The 24,798-nt window shown below is 43.7% G+C and overlaps 1 long non-coding RNA gene across 1 annotated transcript; it reads left to right on the top strand.

The window, feature by feature from the left end:
• Positions 1-3,762: 3,762 nt before the first annotated feature.
• On the top strand, positions 3,763-20,023 carry LOC104863895. Its single transcript, XR_004517128.1, has 4 exons — positions 3,763-3,918; positions 9,954-12,028; positions 12,726-12,797; positions 19,637-20,023. It is a non-coding gene; the product is annotated as an uncharacterized LOC104863895 (long non-coding RNA).
• The last annotated feature ends 4,775 nt before the right edge of the window (positions 20,024-24,798 follow it).

The raw sequence follows: 24,798 nt of genomic DNA on the forward strand, positions 1-24,798 counted from the left end.
GTTTCAAAGCCCATCACAGTCTTGAAAGGATCTCAGACCCTAACAGCTGATATTTAGTTGAAAGCAGTGGTTCCTTGTCAGGGCCCCAAGACCTTGGCAGGCATCTGAGCTATGCAGGCAACTCTAGTCTGCAGCCAAGGCTGAGACCCATGAAGTGTGCAGCCAGCTCAGTGCTCAGAACCCACGTGTGAGGAGAGCTTTAAGTGGGCGAAAGGAACAGCAACCTCCCTGTTCCAGACACTAGAGAATTCTGCTGAGGCACTGAAGTCACAGATGTTAATGACATCAGAAAGGAAGGAGGGACGGAAGGAAGGAAGGAGGGAGGGAGGGAGCGAGGAAGAGGAGAGGAGAGAGGAGGAGGAAGCAAGGAAAGAAGGAAGGAAGGAAAAGAGAGAGGAGAGAACAGAATCACATTACGAATGGATTTAGACTCTGCACACTATAGTCAGTGAGGCTGATGACACTAGACAAAATTCTAGGGCAATGTATTAAAAAGATGGCCACGATGTAGGATATGGCATTCCTGGGGAGACACAGTGATTTTGGGGTGACAACATCTGGTTCATAGAACAAGTCCGTCTGGTCAAAGCTAATTGCCTTGGTTGAGGCATTTACTTTTTTTGTTGTATCAGGGATTGAACTCTGGTCCTTGCCCTTGACAGGCAGGCAGCGGAACCACTGAGCTAAATCCCCAGCCCTGGTTGATGCGTTTACTGGAGAAGCAGGTATGGTGCATACTAGTCTTGTCATGGATTGACCAAAGGTCCCGTGACAGCCTTACAACAAAGGGGGGAACTGTTCGTGTTGATGGATATGCAGTCGTGCACGCTAATGTAGCTGTAGCAGGCCAGTTAAAGCATCCTGGGTGGAGATCTTGAGTGGTCACACTCCACACTGAAAGCCTTTCTTCTCACATTTCTACAAGTACAAAAAGAGATTTATGTGGTGCACAAATCACAACTGTGAGTTGTGATAAAAAGCTGACATTTGAGAGAGAAAGGAAGATACAAAGAAATACAGAACTTAGTCTAGTAGAACGAGACTACTCAAATTGTTCTGAAAAACTGGGTGAATGACCTTCCTGATATACCCATGCTGCCCATGGCTGCACAAAAATCATTTCAAGAAGGTAAGAAACCTCTTTCTCTGGCCCCCTCCCAGATGTGCCTCAGCTCCAGAGCCCACACTGCCTTTGATCAGCTGCATTTGACCAGCTACCTCTTTTGCAAAAATCCCCAACAAATCATGGGCTTCCACTGACTTGCCTTCAGCTCTCTGAACAGCTTCTCCGCAGAGATGTGGTACAGGACGTCCTGCTTCCTCTCTGCCAACATGACATCACTTGCCCTGGGCAGCGGCAACTCGCTTCCTTGTTCTTGCTCAAATAAAACTTGAAACCCCCCTTGTAATTTCCCTTCATATTTTCCTAATATTGAGTTTTGCATGCTTTTCAAGTCTCGACTTATTCAAGGTGGTAACCCTTCCTGACACTTTAAGCTCATAATTGTATGTTAAATGAAGGTTTGGCCCATAACTATGAATACACAAGTCAGATAAAAATTCCAGCCTCAAGAGAAAAGATGCTATCTGTCCAATATCCATCCTTTTAGGAGGAGGTGGACCACCTCCATACTCAAAATTTGAAGTAAGTCTTCTCAGAACTTTGTAAACACGCAAGTATCATCTTCCTTTGTTTTACATGCTAAGACCCAGGTCCCCCAAGTCCTTTCCAAAGCTAGACAGTGGTCAGGATCTGAGTCACTCCATATATTCTGATTTTGAGTTCATTTCTCATATAATCCATGGGAGACGAGGAGTTTACCCTCTTTCAGTGTCTAACTGGAAAAGCCACCCCATGTCTTTCTAAGTTACTTAATGGAATGGAGTCACTGGCAGAGGAGCTAACAACAGCGATTATATCCTCCCAGGTGCCTGGAGCAACCAGAACAAACACTGGTAGGCGACTGTGGCATGTCAAAGACTCAGAAAAAGTCTACCTGTTGGACTGGGAGGAGTTGTGTTGCGAAAACTGTATTATAACCACCAGTGCTCCGACTCCCCCTTCTTATCAGCCAAATCCAAAGATCTGGGGACAGTGGGTCACTTGCAGTTCACTTTGGAAGTCACATTATTGAAAAGGCTGCAATGTAGGAGGAAACCACACACAAAAGGGACAGGAAATACAAAGCCCCAGACTGCTTCTGTAGAACACAGCTTTTGCTCTCCAGGTACAAGTCAGAGGCTTGTACATCATGATCAGTGAGGCCTCTCTGAGGAGGCACACACTGTTCCAAAGTCACATTCTTAGTACCATGGCCACCCACAGAATTTTCTCTTCTGTCTGCCATCTGCATCATGCTGTCTCTGGTCTCGTTTCTCCAGAGGACTTTGCCTGTGGCATGCAGAGAGGGTCCCTTTCTGTTTGTTTTCTGGGGGTATCTTTCATCTATCTGCTGAAAGATAGATGGAGCTATGTATTTCCTATGTTGAGCTTGACATACCCAAATAGATGTACACAAACACACACACACACTCACACACACACACACACACACACACTCAGCTCAGAACCAAGAGGCCCTGGCTCTGAACCCTCCTTCCACCCCTTTGTTGCAAGGTGACCTTGAGCAAGTCAGTCAACTGCTGTTGCCTCCTTTCCTCATCTGTAAACTTAGACTAATAACGACTGACAGCCTACCTGTGGGGCTCTTAAAACATCTTTATATCATATCATGTATGAGGCTGGCACAGAGACAGAGAAAGAACTCACCTGAATCCAGGATCCTGAGCACTTAGCTTGTCCCATCCCCAGAACTCCGGGTATGGATCTTCTTATCTGTGCCACGGAGACATTTCAGGAAACAAAGTGAGCTGGGAGAGTCTGCCTAGGACTAAATTCAGCTCCGGCATTAATGGTGTATAATTTATATATGGCATTTTTTTGGCTTTAAAAGATTATTAGAGTGCAGTTCCAGTCAGTACACATCATTGCAAGTGTATGAAAGGAGAGAGAGGTGTAGCAGCTGAGGAACCACAAAGAGAGAGTGATAGACTGGGCCAGGAAGACACCCAGGGAGGAAGAAGGGGCTTTGGTGGGTTTGGTGTTTGGGTCACAATGCTGATTCACTGTGCCCTCTTGAACTTTGCCCTTGGCATCTGGAGAATGAAGAGTCTCATTTTCAAGGGAAAATTGCTTTGTGGCTTAGTGTTAGTGTTCATGAACTGCCTAGCCAGCAGGTATGAAAGCTTTGTGTTACCGAATGAGACCTGCTTTGCCCACTGTACAGTAAGTCAACCACTGAAACAAATTATTCTTAAAAGAAGAGTGTAGCTCACTAGTACATGGCTTGCCTAGCACGTTCAAGGCCTTCATTCAATTCACTAATGCAAAAATAATAACAACAATAATAAAATAATAATACTCATCAGGGATTAATCTCTAAATCTCAAACTATCCTCCCGGAGATTCAAGAATATTTACGTAATAAGAAACAGGGTGGTTTAAAGTTTGCCATCAAGGTGACTAGAGGCAAGGGAACGGGCGGCCATTGTGGTCTGCACATGCGCAATCAAACTTCATGGCTCTTCCCGCTGTGTGCTGCGAGGTTCAGAAAATGGCGACTTAGCGAGCTCTGGGGGTGCCGTTTTCAGCCCTGTAGGTGGAAAATTACCCATGGAACACTTGCACTGGCCACTTAAGTGAGAAGGTTGTTTCTGTTTGAACTACACAGCTTACTACAGAGCAATTTTTTTTGTACCGGGGATCGGAATCAAGACCTTGTGCTTGCGAAGCAGGCAGCTGAAATGGTGAGCTAAATCTCCAGCCTTTCAACAGCCATTACCACAGTGACTATGGGCAGAGCTCAGCCCAGTGTTTTATCATTCACCTAGGTGACATAACATCAGTGAGGAAAGCAGGTAATTATGTACCTTGTGTGTGTGTGTGTGTGTGTGTGTGTGTGTGTGCTGGGGAATCGAATTCGGGCCCTTGTGTTTGCCAGGCAGGCAGTGGAACCACTGAGCCAAATCCCCAGCCCTTGAAAGCAGGAAATTAGAAGCAAGTGAAGCCAAAGGTTTTATCCAGGGTTGCCTTTAATGTCACGAGAAACACTTACCTTCTTACCCCCACTACACACACCATGTTCCCCTGGAGGAGAAGGAAAAACAGTATTGCTGGAAATCATTGTGATATTTCTACCAGAACTTCCCCAATACCTCATTTGTGCAAGAGAAAGCACGCCATGTCCCTTGCAAGGCCAGCCACAGCTGCTGAAACCATCACTAAGCTTTCCCCTGAGTGCTGTCTGTTCTCTTACCCATGACTATGAAATAAGAACAGTGCTCTTAGGGGAGTCTGACTGGGATGAGACTAAGGTTAAGCATGTTTCTTCAGACTGCTCAACTGCTAGGGAGTCCGCACCTTTGGCCGCACTCTGTCCTGCCTCACTGCCTTGGCAAAGATGGTACTTGGAGCTGAACAGCACTGATGCTGATTAGGCAGCATTCTCAGTTTCTCCCTGGTGGCTCAAAGTCAAAAGAAAAAGAGTCTCCACCTGTTCTTACCCAGTCCTGCACATGGGCGGTTTCAGAGGTGGATAGTCTGAAAAATTCCCTCACCACCATCTCTTAATGACCAGTGGTGACCAGATCTTCTGTCATTCTTTCTTCCTTTTCACATGTGCTTTCTGGAGATGTTAGAGGTTCACACATCTTCCTTCCTGAGCCCACAATAATGCCAGCATTTGAAGTCCTCAAATATGCTAGGCAGTGCTACCAGCTACGTGATGTCAGGGACCAACCTTATGGGTGTCTGGATCCTGCTGTGATTACTGCAAGGTACCTGACAAGTTACCTCCCTGTAAAATGGGAATACATTTGTCTAATACATTAGAGAATTTTGGGGAAGATAAGATGAAACAACGCATAGGAAGTTTCTGATACATCATATGTATTGTTGCATATTTTGATGTTTACTCTATCAGGTTTGAGTTAAGGATAGTTTGTTTTCTTTACAGGACATTTACAGAGTAAAACTCACAATAGTAGCAAGTGTTATGAAAAAGCAGTGGGAAACTTTAACTTCTTTAAGCATTATCTTCCCTTTATTAGGCTCTTCATTTTTCTTCAAATATCCATTGCTAATGTTTGAAAGCATTTGTAGAGAAGTTTATGTCATTCAAAGAATCCAAAGCAAAAATTCATTACAATGCTAATCGAATTTTAAAGTTATACAAAGAACATTATTTCTCGGTTTACTTACTAGGTGTATGTAATTTTCTGTAGGATAATGGCCACATGACTGATGCTTATGAGAATTTAAATGTCAGTTGGCCAAGTATATACTAGCACAGGGAAGTCAAGAGACATAGGATAATTGTTTAACTCCCAGATTTCACTTTTTCTTTGGCAATTTTCTCATGGAGCATAAATGAAGATGAAACACAAATTGCTGAGCCAAGCCAGTTTGAATTCTATTAGTTAGTAGTCACATGACCTTGGGCAAGTTTCTTAATTTCTCTGAACCTCACTGTTCCGTTAGACAAATCAGTTTTTTCTGTGGACATAATGTGATAATGTATGTGAAATCCCTCGTGATGGTCAGTTTTCTATCACTGTAAAAAAATAACACCTTAAAGGAGGAAAGATCTGTTTCAGTTCATGGTTTCAGAGGTTTCAGCCCATGGTTGGCTGGCTCCACTGTTTCTGGTGAGGTACAGAACATCATGGAGCAAAGCTGTTCACCTCGTGTTGGCCAGGAAGCGGAGGTAGAGAGAGTGCGAGGAAGATGTGGGGAACAAAATATACCCTTCAAAGCCCCAGCCCCAGTGACTTATCCATCTTGGTCCTTCCTCCTGATAAGTCCATTAAGCCAGCGATTCACCAATGGATTAATTCATTGGTGAGGTCAGAGCCCTCAGGATCCAGTCACTTTCCAGATCTCATCAGCTGGCCACTGAGCCTTTAATCCTTAGTTCTTGGGGGACATTTTAGATCCCAACCATTGCTTCCCTTTTGTGTGGTCATAATGGATGCCTAGTTAATGTCGGGTTATTATTTTTATTTTAAAGTTATAAAATCTAAAGACTATAAGCTATCATTGGATATGAGACTTTTTAAAAAATAGAATGTAAGGGTTCTCAAGTTTTTAAGTCAAATCTTCTGTCTTTTGCTAAGACTATACCAAAAATTAAAAGGAAATTCTCATTTTCTGTATTTTCATAAGATGCTGCCTGGAAGGAAACAAAGAAAATTTTCTAGACTCTCATGTCACTAGTTTCACAATTTAAAAAAAATCATCCTTTTAATGTAACATGATAGTGGAGCACCTAGGATTTCTTAACAGTGTATATTTTTGAAATCTAGGACCCTGGTCACCCGGCTGATGAGTGGCAGGGCCTGTCATGCCTGCAGCCCCTTGTTGACAAAACAAACCATAGCTGTCACCCGGGAGCTGTCAGTGAAACTAGAAACCAAGCCCAAAAGTTACTGCAGTGTAAGGGGTGCCCTTTAATTTACGCGTTCCAAGCTTTGCACAAGAAAAATCTCACGAATTTTAAGAATATTTACAAATATTTGGAATGAATGAACGCATGGAAAGTAGAGCCGCGTAGTTTCTATAAGTTTAACAGATCATTGATCGGAATGGTTTAGTTTGTCGTATCGTCCCTCCTTTGCCCCCTGCAGGACGGTGCTACTCCTGCCCTGTATTTTCAAATCCTCCAGGTGACCAGAAGAGGGCAGTGTGAGCCAACGAAAAAGAAGCCGGTCACCCCGGCACGGGAAGAGCCTGCGCGGCTCTGCTCTGATTTTATCTGGAAGTCATCGCATCCCAGTGTTTGCAACAGTAACACAAAAGTCGATACAATAACGGGAAGGGGCGGGGACGGAGTTTAAAAACCTCATTATTTAATGAAGATGACATGAAAGAGGAGAAAAAAATACGTGGATGGTGCTTTGGGTATGAGGCCCAACACTAAATGCTACAGCGAAGGGGACAGAATCCCTGCCAGCCAGAAGAGCTGAGAAACTGAGCTCCGCCCATAGCTGGGTGCGTTCTTTGTGACCTCTGCTTACCTGTTAGTAAAATAGATGCACATGCAAGGCGCACCTGCTGCCCAGGCCGTGCATCTCTTCCAGGGTGACAGCCTGGTAAGAAAGCAGACTTACGCACACAGGATGGAAGGCAGCAGCGAAAAGCCCAGTGTGTTCTGCGTGCTACCTAACATAGGTACACACGCGCGAATAATTCATCCCTATTATTCTCAGCCTTAAGAACTAGAAGGAGAACTATACTCGCAGACCCAGCAAAAGTTACAAAAAAACCGATCTTATTATTTGGAGTGTTTCTATCCCTACAACGGCAAGATTCAGCTGCAGTTAGAGGGATGGAAGGCTCCTGCTGGGTCGGCGCATATGGCAGACCCCGGGGAGGGGCCGGGCAGGGGAGTGGGGGATGCGATGTCCAAACCCGCAGGGTTTCAGATGTTGCGTAAGAGGAGGATGTACAAACGCCTTGCAGAGGAAGGCTGCTGCAGGCTCAGGGAATCCAAGGACCGAGGCCTGAGGACTGAGCCGGAGTGTGTAGTTCTGTGAGGGTGGCGGAGGGTGGGAAGGAGATCTGCCAGACTCAAGGGGAGTTTTAGGAAGAGGAAACAGAGGCAGGGGTGTGGGCTGCACTGCAGGGTGGACAGATTCTGTTTCCAGGGCCTGGAGCTTGACGGGTGCAGGATGGAGAGGCCAGAAGAAAAGGCTCGGGGAGAGAAAGCGCAGGGAGAGGGCCTTGAACGCCATGCTGAGGAGCCTGGACAACTCCATCGCGGCTTAGTCTTTATGCTCCCCCAAATCCTAAAGACTGGGAACGCAGGCTACAAAGCAAGGGAAGGCAGGGATCACTGCGCTTGCGTGCTTAGATCTCGGGTTATGCGCGCTCCCCTGGGTCTCACACCAGACTGTGTGGCCGGTCCCTGAGCACAGCTGCCTCCTCTCTGACAAAGAGGATGAGGGTGGTGACATCGATGTCAGCGGGAGAGGGTTACATGAAGATAGTTAATGTGATTGTCAGCATCACCCGAGCCGTAAAGGCAGGCAAACAAGAAGAGTTTTTTCCAGAAAGATCTTCATTAGGAGAATGAGGCGTTCATGGGGCAGTGGCAGGAGGCTGCGCTGAGTGACAAAGCCTTACTTTTCCCTCTGCTGTTTGCAGACCCCGTGTGAAGTCCCTTCCTCTGTCCTGTGCCTGTTCCGTCCTCACCTTCTGGCATTAAATCCCGCATCAGTATTCATTTTAGAAATATGAGGTTCTAATGACCAATAGGTCATTTTCCCTTAAAAATAAACTTCTTTATGTTTTTCACATGATGTGTAGGCGGGATTACTTGGTTTGGGGCCTGGATCCTTGCTGTAAGGAAAACGGGACAGGAGAAAAATTGCATCTGCTCCAGGGAGGTGCTAATATGCTTTAGCTGAAGGCTCTTTGGGGAATTGAAACAGAACATTAGGAGGTATCTGTGGTCAGATGCAACAGAAAAATGCCTTCTAAGACATGCTACATTGTCTTTCAGTTTTTAAATATGTCACTAGTCCAGTGGATCCTAATCATTTTGGTGGCAAAGTTTTAAAAATCCAACCAAAGCTGAAAACCCTATCACAAAATACACACATGCATGCCTGACACGTTAGCTTTCGTTTTTAGAAGGATTTGTCCACCCTGAAACTTGATAGACCCAGGCTGAGGCACCCTGCCTTAGACTTTTAGGGAATAATGAATTATTTTCACTTTATGTATATTATAGCCCTCCCAAAAATCTCATTTCCCATATAATATTCTTCTTTCATTTCTATGCTTCAAACTGTGGCATATGAATTTAAAGCTGTAAATGAGATTTTTTTTTTCTTTTTATTGAGTTTGTTGGTACAATCTGGGTATACAATACAGTGACATTCACCATTGGGATCGTGTACCTTTACATAATAGGTCTTGATTCTCATTTTTCCCCTTGTCCCTGCCCTCCCTTCAGCCCCTCCTCCCCACCCAATTTACAAACACTTTATTTCCATTTTTTCAGTTTCTCATATTTTTTTCCTCTCCCTTATTACTTTTCCCCCACCCTTCCCACTTTCCCTATACCTTTAGCCCTTTACTTCCTATTTCACATTAGTAATTATCTCATTAGGATCCTGTGTACTACTATAGTTTTTCACACCAGAGACTCTATTCGGTATTTCAGTTAAAGAAATCTCTGTATGAACATTAAAAATAGGGAATCCTAAAATAAAACTAAAAAGGAAAGTAAAAGAGAAAAGGCAATGATGTAAGATTAAAATAATCCTTAATTCTGAGGATGAAAATGGTCCCTGAACATATTTAAATTGCTTCTTGCTCTTGTAGTCTTATCGTATTCTTTTTTTCATTATTTAGAGAATACTTTATTAGTTTCTGTAATCAAACCCACGTCGATATGACCTTACATATTTAATACAGTGCATCACCCTTGCACAAATGGAAAAAAATAAAATAAAAATTAACATTTCTAGACCAATATGGCTGTCCATTTCTGTACAATGCCAACTCAACACAGTAAATTGGGATTTTTTTTTTTAACATTCTGGGGGAAATCCTGTTGCTTGGGATCATGTGTGTGTGTGTGTGTGTGTGTGTGTGTGTGTATCCATTGGAGGGAGGTCTTATTTTTTTCTTTCTTTTTTTTTTTTCTTGAGACAGGGTCTTGCTATGTAGGTTAAGTTGGGCTTGAACTCATTATGTAGGCCAGGCTGTCGTCAGTCATGGTGATCCTCCTACCTCAGCCTCCTGAGGGCTGGAGTTACAGGTGGGCGCCGTCACACCTGACTCAAGCTTTGCTCTTTAATAGAAACAAAAATAGGATTGTGGCTTAGTAATGGGACTTGCTGACTCACAATTTCATTTTTGTCTTTTACCTTTTGATGTTTATGAGGCTTTGGCAAGAGAGGACCCAGATGACTTCCGGCTCCTATGGTGTAATGAAGTAACAGCTGCCTTCGAGTTCTGAGGGAGAAGCCCACACCTTGTGCTCTTACCACTTGATGGCAAATGACACGCGTGCTCGGGACCTGCCTGCTGGGCCGCTCAGCGGAGGTCTCCCTGAGCCCCGGCACACACAGTCAGGCTGCCTGCACAGGTGTGCCTGGTGTGGCTCCAGGGGCGCCATCCTCCCAACAGCCGTCCGGAGGAGGGGCAGGAATACGAGTCCAAGAGAGACAGGGATGAGGCCCAAAGCGATGAGGTGCTGCTCTCAGATCCTGGTGACAGAGCCAGGATGTATCCTCAGGCACCCTCATTCCAGAGTTCCCGAGGCCTCTGTGCCCTTCTACCTATTACTTACAGGCGCATGGTGATGGTAAACTCCCCTTGTAGCTTCCCTCTGGGGGCACTGGCAGCCCTGGAGAAAGTACTTTCCCTGATCCCCTGTACCTTGAAGGGGGGCTCTCTCTCCCTCCCTCTCCCTTTCTTCCTCCAGGGAGATGCACGGCACTGTACATATTGTCCCATTAGATGGAACCTCTGCAATACATGGAAAATAACAAGGCCTTCTGCTGCCGCATACAGCCTTTGTGAAGCCGTGCAGCTCTCGCCTCAGAGTTGGGATTTTACTGCCTCTTTGCCCCACAACCAAAACATGTAAAGCACATTTAGGGTTTGCAAATAGGAATAGAAACAGTTTCCTTATGGACTGTTTCCCCTGCAAGATTTTTTTGTTTTTGTTTTTGCCTTTGTCGTTAGTGTTGCTTTTCTAGAAATGCATGTTTTGTGTTCCTAAATCCCCTTCTCGGGCAGTTTTTCTGTATAACAACTTTAAAGCTCAGACTTAGAAACTCCCATCTTCTCTCTGCCGTGAGAACCAAGGTATCTACTCACACTTCTTCAAGAGTCTCTCGAATTTCAAGACTTCAACTTTGTAGGGTTTTTGTCATTCTTCAAACCTGTGCCCTATTTAAAAGTCTAACATGGCTCAGGTGATCTGATTGGTCTGCTGCTTTGATAATTATAAGAAATACTGGGTGCACCTGAAGAAGTCAAAGTTCCAGGCTCTTCACACCTAAGCCTATCGCTGCGCCTAGACCAGGACAGTAGTTCCCACACCTGACAGCCCGCTGGCTGACTACAGATCGCCCATAGCTCCTCCTGCTAAGTATGATTCACAGTTAGAGGGGGGGAAAGGAGCAAAGGAACAGAGACATCCTCTCCTTGATGACAATTTTATATCTGCGTTGAATTTAAACTGTAAGTATCAGCCTTCTGGATCCACTTTTTCTAAAACTCCAACTTCGATGGCAATTGTTTCAAGCATGTTTTGTTCCTTTTTTTCCTTCATGTAGCGTGTATGTGCAGGTCACAGTGTGTGAACAGATGGGGTATGTGGCCGGGCCAACTCATTAACATTAGAGACAGGGGACCCATTGTCCTCCTATAACTCCCATCCGTCTACCTTCATTTCGGTCACCAGGGTACCTAGTGGTTCCGTTAGTGAGAGCGATGAGCGCCTTATTAATATCAGCTCCCTAAAATGCTGCTACTTGGTGTTCAAGAAGCTGCTTGCCAATATTTTGCGAATCACTGAAACCTCAATGATTTCACTTACTAAGTTGCCGCTGATAATCGAGGTGAGACTGCCGGGTATTTTGCGCAAATTACTTCATTCAGAGATGAGTGGGATGAGAATGGGCGTAGTCTAAATCACATTATGGACATCGTGTGGTTTAAAACTATCAAGGCCAAGCCCAGAAATGTCTCAGAGGCTTTGGCTAAAGGAGCACCAGAAACTATGTGCTCCTCATAAGGGTGTATTATTTCAAAAAGATTTCAGAGGAGCAGGCATTCTCCCCACACTTGGACCTCTTCCTGCTTTTTCTTGGAGCCAGTATTTCCTGGCAGACTTGGATAGAACAAAACCAGGAAGCTCTAAGCAGCATGGAACTCTCAGGTGTGGCCTTCAAGTTTCTCCTGCACCTCCCAGGAAGCATTCGCAGGAGCGCATTGAAACTGGATGCGGTTAGTAGAGGGTACAAGGGGCTTTAGCACCGTCTCTCTGCCCCTTTTGTCTTATCCAGGCTACTTAGGGTGGGGAGCACACACACCCTAATCCTAGTGCCCTTGACCCCAGGATTACACTATCAACTAATTTTAGCATCTAAATCCAGCCACTTCTGGAAAAGCACCACCTATGACCGCATGAGGCTTTGGGGGGACATCCAGACACAGACATAACAACATTGCACCTAGAAACTATAATGTTAAATAAACAAGATACGCAAGCTTGAATATTGCAAAGTTTCTCTTACATGAGAAACCCAAAGTATAAATAAATGGAAGAGCAAAGCAGAAGATAGATGATAGGAAACAGGGTGATAGATCTTTTGCAAATGGGAAGGAGACCAACAGATAAAGGGAGGGAGAAGATGAAGGGAGCATAAAAAGAATTCAGTTGGATCAGGTACACGTACCAACTACCCATGATGAACGTAGTCATTACGTATCATAAACGTACTAGTAAAGCCTGGTGTAGGCGTGGTGGCGCATGCCTGTAAATCCCAGCACTCAGGAGGCTGAGGCAGGAGTATTGCTGAGTTCGAGACCAGCCTGGGCTACATAGTGAGTTCCAGGTCAGTCTCAACAAGATAGACCCTGTCTCAAAAAACCAAAAAAAAAAAAAAAAAAAAAACTAATACATTTTTTTTTTTTTTTTTAGAAAAGAAGGAAATTTTGTCACATGCTGCCGCATGGATGAAACTTATGATGTTACACTCAATGAAATATGCCGGTAAAAGAAAATAAGACAAATACTGTATGAGTTTATTCATAGGCGGTATCCAAAGTAGTTAAATTCATAACAACAGAAAGTAGAATGTGGTCTCTAAGGACCGGAAGGAGGGAAAAGTGAAGTTTTAGCGAAAGTGAAAAGTGTTAGTGAGTTTCAGTTTTGCAAGATAAAAAAGTTCCAGATATCTGCTGTACAGTGAGCATACTAAGCGCTACTGAACTGTGCAGCTTAAAATGGTTAACATGGTAAATTTTGTTCTATGCTTTTACAATAAAAAGTGCTATTGTTCCTTCACCCTGAACTTGGGAGTAGTGATGAACTCAGCAAGGGGTCTGGAAAAGACATTAATGTAACCCTGATTAAAGATTCTTCAGCTACAAATACTTGCACTGGAGTTGACCAATTTGTTGAAAGCCTGCCAGAATCTCCCTCCCACTTCCCTCCTGGACTGCTCCACTGCCTTGAGAGTTACTAGGAATAACCTGGAAGTTTCTCGAAAGTCTCTGAATTCAGATATGGGAGAAAGTGGCAAAAGTAAAGAAACTTAACCAACCAACTTAGCAGAAGTGCTTAATGTGGAGAAGGTGATTCTGCTGGACGATGGTTTCCTGGAGTAATCTAGCTGTGTCTTTCTCCCACATGCCTAGAAACTGTAAAGATTTTTCTTCCTGAAAGAAATAATAATAAAACAGATTCAACACATTTTCTCATGCAACAAGAAAGAAGTCACAGAACATAAGGGACTTACTACCCAAAATTCTCCAAAGAAGCCATTGGAAAGCTAGATATAGGATTCCTAGTCTTGGTGGTGATTTTACAGAGATTTGTTCCTGATACAATATGACAGAAGAGGCCAATATTAAAGTTCACCCACACTGGAGAAAACTAGAACGATCCCAGTTGAAATAAAAACAGAGGAAGCTGGATAGTGGAATGTCACTTTCCTTCTCCGTGCTCCAGTCCTACCCCTGAGCCCCCCAACTATAGCTGGGGATGCCCAGGTTCTTTGGGGTACAATTCAAAGTTAATTGCATCCCACTGTTGCATTTTGCTTTCTTCGTCCCCTTTAGCATTTATAAACCACTTTGTACTCTCCATTTTTGTGTCTCCAGAAAGGAATTTCTTAATTATGCTAGTTCCCAGAGACTGAGTACTTACTACAGGTATTTCCTGTTAGGCTTGCCGAATGCTTTATAGCCATTATTTCATTTAAGCCACCCAAGGAAGCACTTGTTCTATTCCTTTTTGCAGGAGGGAGAACTAAAGCCCGTGTGAGTGAAATAGCAGGCTTAGAGATCTACAGACAGCAGGGCTGAGATTCAAACCCAGCTGTGCCTGGAGCCTGTGCCCATAACCAACAGGGTCCCCAGACTGTGACTACTGGTTCATCCTGGGTGCCCAGCCCAGCATCAGTCCAGCAGATAGAAAACACATTGTAAAAAATCCAGTAGTTAAAATTCCTTTAATTCTTTTAAAAGTGAAAGCATCTCAAGGAAAGTTAATGTCTATCAATTATTCACATTAGAGTGAATCTGTGTAGTCCGACTGCTTCTCTACTGCAGCAGAGAGGAATCTAGCGTAGCTCCTACAACCATTAATAGACGTCAGGGTGTTGGAGCTTTACAAGCCTCTCCCGCGTTTACTGGGCAGGATTTTAACCTCTCTGTCTCAATTTCCTCACCTGTAAAGGCACATGGTAATGGTATTTACAACAGAGCAGCGCTGGGCTTGGAGGAGTCCCACGTGAAGTTACCCAGAGCAGTGCGTGGAGCACAGTGGATAGTTGGTGGCTGTCATCACTCCTGAACCGCATGGTGAAACAAAGGGCGTTACCCTCGTTTGTTTCGATGTGATTGTCACTGCTGGGTTTTCTAAAGAAGGAAAGTAACTTTTAAGCACAGCTTGGACTGCTGGAGGGAGTGACTAGGGCATATGTACTACACCCCTCTGGGCACCTGGGGGAAGACTTATAAAGGCCGAGTGACCTAGACAAGTACTCGAAGAGTACATTTCAAAAAATCCTTAAAACCTGCTCTATCTGTGTCAGGAAAATCAAATTCTATTTCTCTCTTTCTTTTTTGTACCAGGGATCAAACTTGGGACCTTGTGCTTGTGAGGCAGGCGGCAGCACCGCTGAGCTAAATCTCCAGCCCCAAGTTCTATTTCTTTTGCTCTGTCTGTATCACTTGGCCACTGACCTGGCCTTAGGTTTGAGCTCTCCTATCAGCTATACTACCAGATAGAATTTTCTGAGTTGGTGTGAGACTCAGGCCATAAAAATGGGCAAATATTATGATTTGCGACTTACTTTTATATAAATGGTAGGTGTATGGCCAGCTGTTTTCATCCAGTTCTCTGGATGAAATCTATGAACAAGAAGGCTAAAAGCACAATAGAGCAGTGATCCTGGGTAATTAGCAACTGCGCTCTTGGGTGCAGCAGGCATCAGACCAAAGTTTAATCTCCCTAAAAGTATGGTGGGGTTGTCCTACACAGTGACCCATTAAAGAAAAGGCTTCTGAGAGTTTCCAGGTTAGCTCTGGATGGGTGCTCCTAATAGAGCTTAGTCTTTTTTGTTTGTTTGTTTGTTTGATTTTTGTTTTTCTTTCTTGGTGATGCCACGACTTTATGATTATCTTTAGAAACTAATTCTGGTTAATTATTTAAACCTTAAGCACCAATCCTGAGTTCTGATCACTAATTACCATGAAGGGAAATTTAAATGCACAAAGGCATGTACTCTACAGATTAAATTAATTTAAATTCTATGAGATAAAACTTCTTTGACTACTGGGGAGAGTCAACCTTCCTTGGAGTGTGTGGCAGTCCCTGAAGATTTGCCCTGGGTCTATTACCACAGCGCTACACCTCCTCTTCCCCTCCCTTCCCCTCCCCTTCCTCTCCCCGCCCTTCTGCTTTGACTCAAAGGGAACTACATTTCCCAGGCTCTCTTGCATCTCACTTGGCCAGTGACAGGAATTAGTGGGAGAAGATTGGCGTGCGGAGAAACCACCTGTTTCCTCAGGTATCCCAGCCTGTGTTGGACCCTGGCTCTGGGTGCTCCGGAAGTCCTCACCCTGTTCTAACTCCAGCCAACATCTGGGCAGCTGAGGTCCTGCAGCCCATTTCCTTCTCATATGGTGTCTTGCTGCTGTGGCTTTTGCTAAGCTTTGGGTGACTGCTGTCTTCTCAGCTTGTCCAGCATTGATACAATCAATTTCTTGCATCAAATTCCCTCAGTGCAAAAAATCTACACTGGTTCCGTCTGCTACTAACTACTATACGACAATAAAAGAACTCATGGTTTGGAAACAAGGAGAAGCTCCGCTTCTACCTACTAATTTTTACGTTGTTTAGGGCAAATTATTCATTTTTCCTCAGTAGAGAGGTTTATGACGCCAACAATATGTCAGCAAATATTTCTTGAGCACGTACTTTCTGTAGCATCTCTTAGCATAATTACCTCTAAAAAACAACACGCCACACACAGTTGCTCCTAGCTCACCTCGGCGAAAGACCCCGCAGATGAATTTTGCTGGGTGCTGGCTCTCTTCCTAGGCCCGAGTGCCAGCTCTCGGTTTCATGGACGTGAGAGTAGAGGTGGCCGCTCCTCAGGACTCGCACATGTCCTGGCTCAGAACTTCATTGACTTAGGTGAGCGCCGTGCCCTCCAGTGGCTGTGGCAATGCTTATTGAAGAGCGGGTCGGTAAGGGGCGCTTGCGCATCTGCTATGCAGCTTTTTTTTTTTTTTTTAAATTCGCTTCAGAGACATTTCCACAACTAACATCCACACTGAAGGGCTGTGCAAGGCCTCATTAACAGAAGACCCAGACATGAGCCTTACTTCACACACCCTGAGACAGGTGCACATGAATTTTCTGTCCTTCAGGAAATACCTTTCATGTCTGGATGCGTTTCTTAGGAGTCTGCTTGAAGAGCCACATTTTGCTTAATACTAGAGCTAGACTCCCAGGGGACCTTTCTCTGACGAACCACAGGAAATGATGTCAAATCTCAAAGCACAACAAAAATGGTGCTGAACATTTTTATAACACACTTTACAATTTGCAAAGTACTTTCATAAAAATAGCTCAATCTTGCTGAAGGCTTTGGACACTTCTGGCAAAAAAGAAAAAAGAAAGGAGGTCTTCATCTCAAACAAATGATTTTAGGACCGAAATGAAAGGCATTTTGAGTGCTTTTTTACTCCAGAATCAACAAATGATGTCTTGTGGGGAATCCTGCTGCAGCAGATATCTCAGATCTAGTTCCATTCCATTGTCACTACAACCTGACACTTTCTGGGTATGGAGGCTTAAGCCAACTTAAACTGGGTTAGAGGAAATTTACAAAATTATTTACCTAGCAAAGCAATTGCCTTCTTTTGCTTTAGTGATCTCAGCCTTATTATACCAAGTGTTCTTTGCCCATATCCTTGTAATGAGGCTTTTTATGTTTTCCTTATTTAATGGTTACACATAGAACATAATAATTGAGACAGTAAAACTCATGACAAATTCAAACCTTTAGTTCTCTCTACAGTGAGTTTTATATATTTTTCCTTGTGAAAGAGAAACACTAATTTTTTTCCTCTTAATCCCATATCGTGTAGACGTTTTAAAAAATCATCACAAAATCCTGAATTTTCATAAATGTAAAAACAAACCCAAAGTTTCAGGCCAACTTAATTAAAAAATGAATTCTACCATGGCCCACTTCACTGAATAAAAAATGGCTTTTCTTAGATAGAGGGAAATATCTTCAGTAACTTAAGCACTCAGAGTAACAGCAGTGCAATCCACACACGTGCCAGGTTCTTGCTGACCATTACAAACCCAATAGTACACTGGGAACAATGACTTACAGGAGACACACTCCTCGCGGAGCTGTGGTTTAATGGGAGAGACTGATGATTAAGCTTTCTATTTTCAATAAGTAGATCCCTACCGCTGGGGTTTTAGCTCGGTGCCTGCCTCACAAGTGAGAGGTGCCAAGTTCGAACCCTGGTACCAAAACAACAACAACAACAAAAATAGATTCCTGCCATAATACTAGTCCTAAAAGATAGAAAAGGTTATAGGTTTTCCATGTAATAGGAATGCTTACATTGTTGTTATATTCAATATTTTCTGTGCATATATGCTATAATTGACATTATATATACTATATACATAGATGTATCTGTATCATACGTCCCCTTGTCTGTAAGAAATACAATTCACCCCAGTGGATGCCTACAACGAGGCAAGACCGAATCTTCTATATATTGTATGTGTTTTTGTCCACCAGTCCCTGCAGCATTGCTACACAGTACTAAAGCTGATTTGTCTTTTCCTATTTTCTGCCTTGTCCTTGCTTTGCACCACAGATCTTGTACTTTGGAGGAATATTTAGGGTCACTTTACTGCAAGCATTATGATTCTATGACATTCAGTCTGATAGCCTAGATGGCTAAGTGATGAACAGGCAGGCAGCAGACACAGTGTAGTACACTTGACAAAACATTAATTCAACTCAGGCGTGGGAGGTGGAGCATGAGACGCCAAATGGGCGTAAGATTTTACCATGCTACCAGAATGGTGCCAAGATTAAAGTTGTGAATTGTTTATTTCTGGAGTTTTCCATGTCATATTTTTGAGACCGCAGTTGACTGTGGATAACTAAAACAGCAGCTAGTGAACCAACGGATAAGGAGGAACAGCTGTGCTAATAACATTCCTATACATGGATATACATGTCTATGTCGTGCTTATTTATCTTTTCTTCAACATCTAACACAAAATCCAGGAAAGGATAAACCCTTGATAAATATTTCCTGAGTTAATAAGCTAAAAAAATTGTAATTTTATTTGAAGATTACAAGAATCCCTAGAAGAAGAAGGTTCTTTTTTGACCCAATCTTTGGAGACCTCCTATTACATTACCCACAGTCTTTAGGATGAAGTCCTTACTTTTTCCTTTTAATGAAATTTAAGATCTCTCTTGACCAAGCGTGGTGCTATGTGCCTATAATTCTACCTTTTTGGGAGACAGAGGAAGGAGGACAATAAGTTTGAGGCCTGCTTGAGCAACTTAGCAAAACCCTATCTTAAAAATAACGTAAAAATTCCTGGGGATGTTGTTCACTGGCAGAGCATTTGCATAGAATGTATGCATAAGACCTTGGGTTCAATGCCCAGCAGTGGAAAGGAAGGGAGGGAAGGAGGAAGGGAAAGGGGAAGGATGGAGGAGCAGGGCCAGGAAAAAAGAGGGTATCTTTGGGAAAACTACTGTGTGCTAGACAATGGTAAGTATTAAAATATAAAAATGGTTCCAATAATGTCTTCTCCTTTGAACTTCAATATAATGTAGAAATGCAAATGCGTGGACCTAAGGGTTCAGATTATGTTTTGTTAATCTTTTTATCTCCAGTGCTGTGGCACATAGCAAATATTTCATAGATGGTTGTCTACGAAAAGATAAGTGAATGAGTGGATTAAGGTTTACAATGAGAACCACAATGGGGGAGTAATTCTTGCTATGTGTATGTGTGAGGTAGGAAAGGTTTGTCCCAGGAAGGCCATAGATTAGAAGTAACAATTGAATTTGGGATTTAAGAAGACAAGACTCTCTTAAAGTAAGAGAGGGAGGTGAGTAGCATAATCAATAGGAAACCCCATGGTCAGAGCCATGGGAGGGTGGAGGGAGGCAGCACCGTGGGGCTCCCTTTGGGAAGTTGGGAGTATTTGGTCTTCTGCGTTGGTAAACATGATTTGTCATTGGAATGCTGGACGTCTAGACTTTTACTTGCGCTACAGCTTTCTAAAAGCAATCATTTCTCTCCTTTCTCCTCCCCCAGCTCATTGATTCTCAGTTTTGGAGAAAAGTAAGGAATATCACAGACAAGACAATGTGGAAGCCGATGTTCAGAACTGCACAGTGGCTTTTCAAGGACCACCCAGTTGACTTTGTCCTCTATTTTACATTCCCCTCCCTGTGTGTGCCATGGAAACTTTTGGCTAATTGTTTGGATGGTTATCAAGGTTTGAATACAATTCAGTTCAGCAACCACATACTGATTCTAGAAGGATTGCACTGAGTCAAGTTGTTAGAGTATCATAAAAATCCTTTTCTTCTCTAAATTATGTGTAGGTCAGTACACAATATACAAATCCTAGGGCTATCCAGACTCACTTCCCGATGAGCCAAACCACTTTTGAAGAGTTACTTGCATCCTGTCAGGTGCCATTTCATAACATGCATAACATGAACATTTTTAAGAGAAAGAAAAATTTCACTAGTAACATAACTATGAAGAAAAGATATTCAACCTTCTAATAAAATAATAATGCTGCAAGCTCAGCGGCTCCTAAAGCATTTATAACCTTCAACCAGTAAAGTGTGAACAAGAGATTTAAATGGTGCTGGGTGGAGGGATGGAGGGATGCTTGGTATAAACATTACCCCAAAGCACACACTGCAGCGGGGTCTTGGAAAAGAGGTCCTCTTGTGACCACAGATGTCCATTTTGCGGTTAATCCAATGTATAGGACCTCTTTCTGACATTTTTCTCTGGTAACCTAAAACTTAAAGATAAAATAGGGCAGGAAGGGCAAGAGGGAACTGAGGTGGGAAGATTGTCCTTAGCAACCTGTGTTACAATTTGTAGGAGTGGTGCAATCAGACGGGAAGCCGAGCTTCGAGGAGGCCTGGCTCCAGGGTCTTCCTGCAGCATAGCACGCCTCTTCCAAAGGGCAGCTTTAGTTCATGAATGGAAAAGCATGCTGAGGTATTCATTCTGACCACAGAATGGATTAAGAAGCACCTGAGAGACCCATAAAAGTAGAGTCAAGCATCAGCATAGCCAGAATATAACAGTTCCAAAACAGAAATGGAAACCTGATAGATATTTCAGTATAGCTGACAATTTTCCATAATCGAAAAGCATCCTCAGATTGAAAACATATGTGATGGTTTGGGTGGAAAATGTCCCCCAAAGGCCTCATGTGCCCATAGGTGGGGCTTTTTGAGGGAGACTGAATCGTGGGGCCCCGTAGCTGCCTTGCTATTGGGAGGTGGGGTGTGTTTGGAAGAGCTAGGTCACTCGCTGGGAGGCGTGACTTGGAAAAGTGCACCTCCCTCCCCGGCTCCTCCCTTCCTCTCTGCTTCCTGGGCGCCATGATGTGAGCAGCTTTCCTCCGCCCTGCTGCCAACCACGCAAGGACTGAGATTTCTGCAACTGTGAGCCAAGATAAACCTCGCTTCCTTTTAATTGCAGGTATTGGATATTTTGTCTCAGTGATGAGGAAAGTGACTAAGACAGCATAAAAATGAGATTTTTCAACAGGCATTGATCATGTCAGCTCCTACCCAGGTGTGGGCCCAAAAGATCCCCAGGATACAATTTGAAACTTTTTGTAAGTCTCCCTCTCCCTCTCGTACACACCTGTACGCTCTCATGCACACCCAGGTTACACACAGAATCACCTCTGGATGGTTTGAGGTGAGCCTTCCCACCTCCCTGTGGCACTGGGTCCTTCCTTGTGGTGCTACTTAGTTCATTCACCACCATCCTATTCGTGCAGTGAATTGTAGATTTTGTCCCTCGAAACCACCATGGCCACTGAGTGTGAATTGCAGCTACTAGAGCATCAGATGGGCTGCATGGGTCGCATTCTAGAATTTTTCTTACGGTTCTGGAATGTAAGTCAGGAAGGGAGCAGATTCTGCCTTATCTTGACATGTGGAAATATTTTGGGTGATTTTCCTGTTAACGCTGCTGAAGCAGTGATGGTGACGAGGACGCAGATAGCCAAGTTCTCAGAGGAGAAGCACTGACTCCTTTGCACGCAGTCTCTGCTCTTCTAGAATCTCTGCTGTCCTGTTTCTCTGTTGCTTCCCCTCACTGTCTACAAGGGACAGGCAAAGGCGATCAATCTCTTTCCGTCAAAGACAAATGGAGGGCCAAGGTTGTAGCTCAGTGGTGCCGCACCTGCCTGACAAGCACAATGTCCTGAGTTCAATCCCTGGTACAACAAAACAAAAAACAGAACAAAAAAGACAAACGGCCATTTAAGAGACCATTTAAATCCTGGTGGTGTTATGGCTTTATACATGAAAACAGTGAGGAGCCTCTGGGCCACATTTCAGGACCAAAGTGAAAAATAAGAGCCCTGAAGCTCCACTTCGGGCTTTTCAAGCCGCTCCAAGAAGAAGCAAGTCCTCTCCATTGTGATGGCCGGGCAGAGTGGGCTCGTAGCAGCCACCGTTCCCAGTGGGAGAGTGAGGGAGAGCAGAGAAGGCAGCCAGAAGCAGAACACCAGCAGCACAGTGGGCAGGGAACCCAGCACTGGGTGCTGACGTACGGCCGAGGAGGCAGGGCAAACAGGTAACGATGCTCCACAGCCCAGGGTTATTCTTACATTGAGGCCACAGACATGTGAGAAGTAAAAATGACAAAGTCGGAGTTAGAAGTGCAAGATAAACTTCATGAGGGGGGAAGTATATGCATGCTATAAACTACCCAGCACTGAGAAAATCCTGGGAAAGGGGTAGGATGAAATTAAAAATCTAAATATCCTGCAAATCAGAGAACACAAAGGAAATGTCCGGGTTTCTGAGTGACAGAAGTCAGAAGATGATTAGAGGGTATGAAGTGTGAGTTGAGCCAAATGGTTCTTGTTAACAAATGTCAGGAAAGATAAAGATTGAGAATATTGTTAGCCATGGGAGAAGACTTAGAAATAAGGGAAACTTCAAGCTACTTCTAATCAGGACTAGGTTTCTTTTTCCCTAGGATTAATACCTGTTCATTCATTCCAATGCTAATGTTTTAAAAGTGGGGTATTTATTGGAATTTCTGTGGTACAAGCTGTTTTCATCATTTGAAGTTCTGGCTATGCAAAACAAAACAAAACAGAGCACATGCAGGCTTTCAAGTGACTAAAAATCTAATTGAGGAAATGCAGCAAAATCAGTACAATAATAGTAGTGTTTAGGGGCCTAGATGACAGAGAAAGGAAAGTGTGCCAGGAGTGACCCCAGCAGGCAAGCAAAGAGGTGGGACTTGATTTGAATAAAAACAGGAGGAGAAGAGGGGAGAGAGAGAGGAGGAGGAGGATCCACCCAAGGAGCTCTTTCATGTCCAAAGCTAGTATTGCAACCAGTGCTCCAAGGAGATCAGAGAAGGGTGGACGGAGGGGCACAGCTTGCTCATGGGACAGTGAGAGGACACTCCTGGAGACCTAGGTGAGGAGCAGATTAGAGAGGGTCTCGTATGTAGGCAGAGAGGAAGACCCAGGTTTGATGGGGTAGGAAGTACAATTCCAGCACATTTTTCAATTTTATTTAAAAAATTACAATACAGTTACAATTACACACAATAAAATTAACTACTTTGTTCACCTGTGTGGTTCTGTAAGTTTACAGAACAGTCTGTGTATCCACTACCATAATCACATTATAGAACAATTCCCTCACTCCCCAAATCCCTTCTGTTCTATCCCTTTATAGTCACAACCTTTGCTTACACCTGACTTTCAGCAACCACTGTTAAGTCCTTCCGCGCTATGCGTTGTCTTTTGGAGAATATCGTGTAACTGAGGTCATACTGTACATAGTGTTTCGAGACTGACTTCTTTCACTTAGCTGCATGACTTTGAGATTCTCCCAAGTTGTTACCAGAAAATAGTTTATTCCTTGATGAGAAGTGTTCCCCTTGTGCTCACCCGTTAAACTAAATCTAGTTTAGTTTGGGCTGTTTCCAGTTTTTGGTGATTGTGGGTAGTTCTGCTACCAACATTTGTGCACAAATGAGATTCCCTAGGGTACTCTTGGAAAGCTCAGTTTTTCTGCGATTCTTCTTTACCTACAAAATAAACTAAGTCCTTCCAAGCTCTTAAATGTGAAAGTACCAAAATATCAAAATAGATCTAGTGAGTCTAATATGCAATATATAGGTAATAATTTGTGAAGAAATCCCAACCTTAAAGAATATGGAGCATGCACACTTGTAATCCCAGCACTCGGGAGGCTGAGGCAGGAGGATTGCTGTGAGTTCGAGACCAGCCTAGGCTACATAGTGAGTTCCAGGTCAGTCTCAACTACATAGTGAGACCCTGTCTCAAAAAACAAAACAATACAAAACAAAACAAAACAAAAAAAGAATATAGAGCAAGTGATTATCCTGAAGAGCACAGAGTCTGCAATTTTACTGAAGTGCTGCATAAAAATGGCATGATATAAAAATAAGAACTGTCTAGGAAACGGATGTAAGTTACTTCTTGAATTCTGAAGTGAGATTTGAAGGTTTAGCCCACACCATGCAGTAGGTCAGTGAAGAGGATTGCCTTAGATATACAGAGGTGTGTGTGTGTGCGTGTGTGTGTGCGCGCGTGTGTGTGTGTGTGTGTGTGTGTGCATTTAGGAGGATGAATAATCACCACAATAAAAGGCTGTGTCCATCCCTGAAAGACAGCAGAAGGGCAAAGCTGGCAAGGAAGACTCCATTTCTCTGAGGATTACTAGAAACCTGACAGCAATGGAGAATTAAGTGAGAGGATCTTCTCTGTATCTACTGTTGAACCACCTCTTCCAGGTAGGACAAGTCTTGAAGTTTTCCTTGAGTACATATTTTTCTTTCCTTAATATTATTTTTGTTCTAGGAATTTTCACATCTCTGTGCATTTTTATGACTGGTGATGTTTGCCTTTCTGTTTTTCCTTAACTCTCCTTTAAGTGATGTCAAAATGTTTCCAAAATTAAACCTCATAGGGAGCCTGACACAGAGAAGGGATGGCAATGAACTGATTCTGTCATGAGTTGAGTGGAGGATTTGCTCGTGGCCCCCTTGGTCTCCTCAGCACCCTTGGGGGCTCATGGAGTACCTCCATCAGTGTTGAGTGTTCTGGGATCCCCAGTCATCAGACTATCTAGAGTTTCACTTGCAGTGTTCCGAACTCAGAACAGCAAGCCTGGGTCCTGATCTCCACCAACACATCCATTGGGACCTGGCGCCATTTG

The sequence above is a fragment of the Fukomys damarensis genome, unplaced genomic scaffold, assembly GCF_012274545.1.
Source record: "Fukomys damarensis isolate Sample0158 unplaced genomic scaffold, DMR_v1.0_HiC HiC_scaffold_14, whole genome shotgun sequence".
NCBI lineage: Eukaryota > Metazoa > Chordata > Mammalia > Rodentia > Bathyergidae > Fukomys > Fukomys damarensis.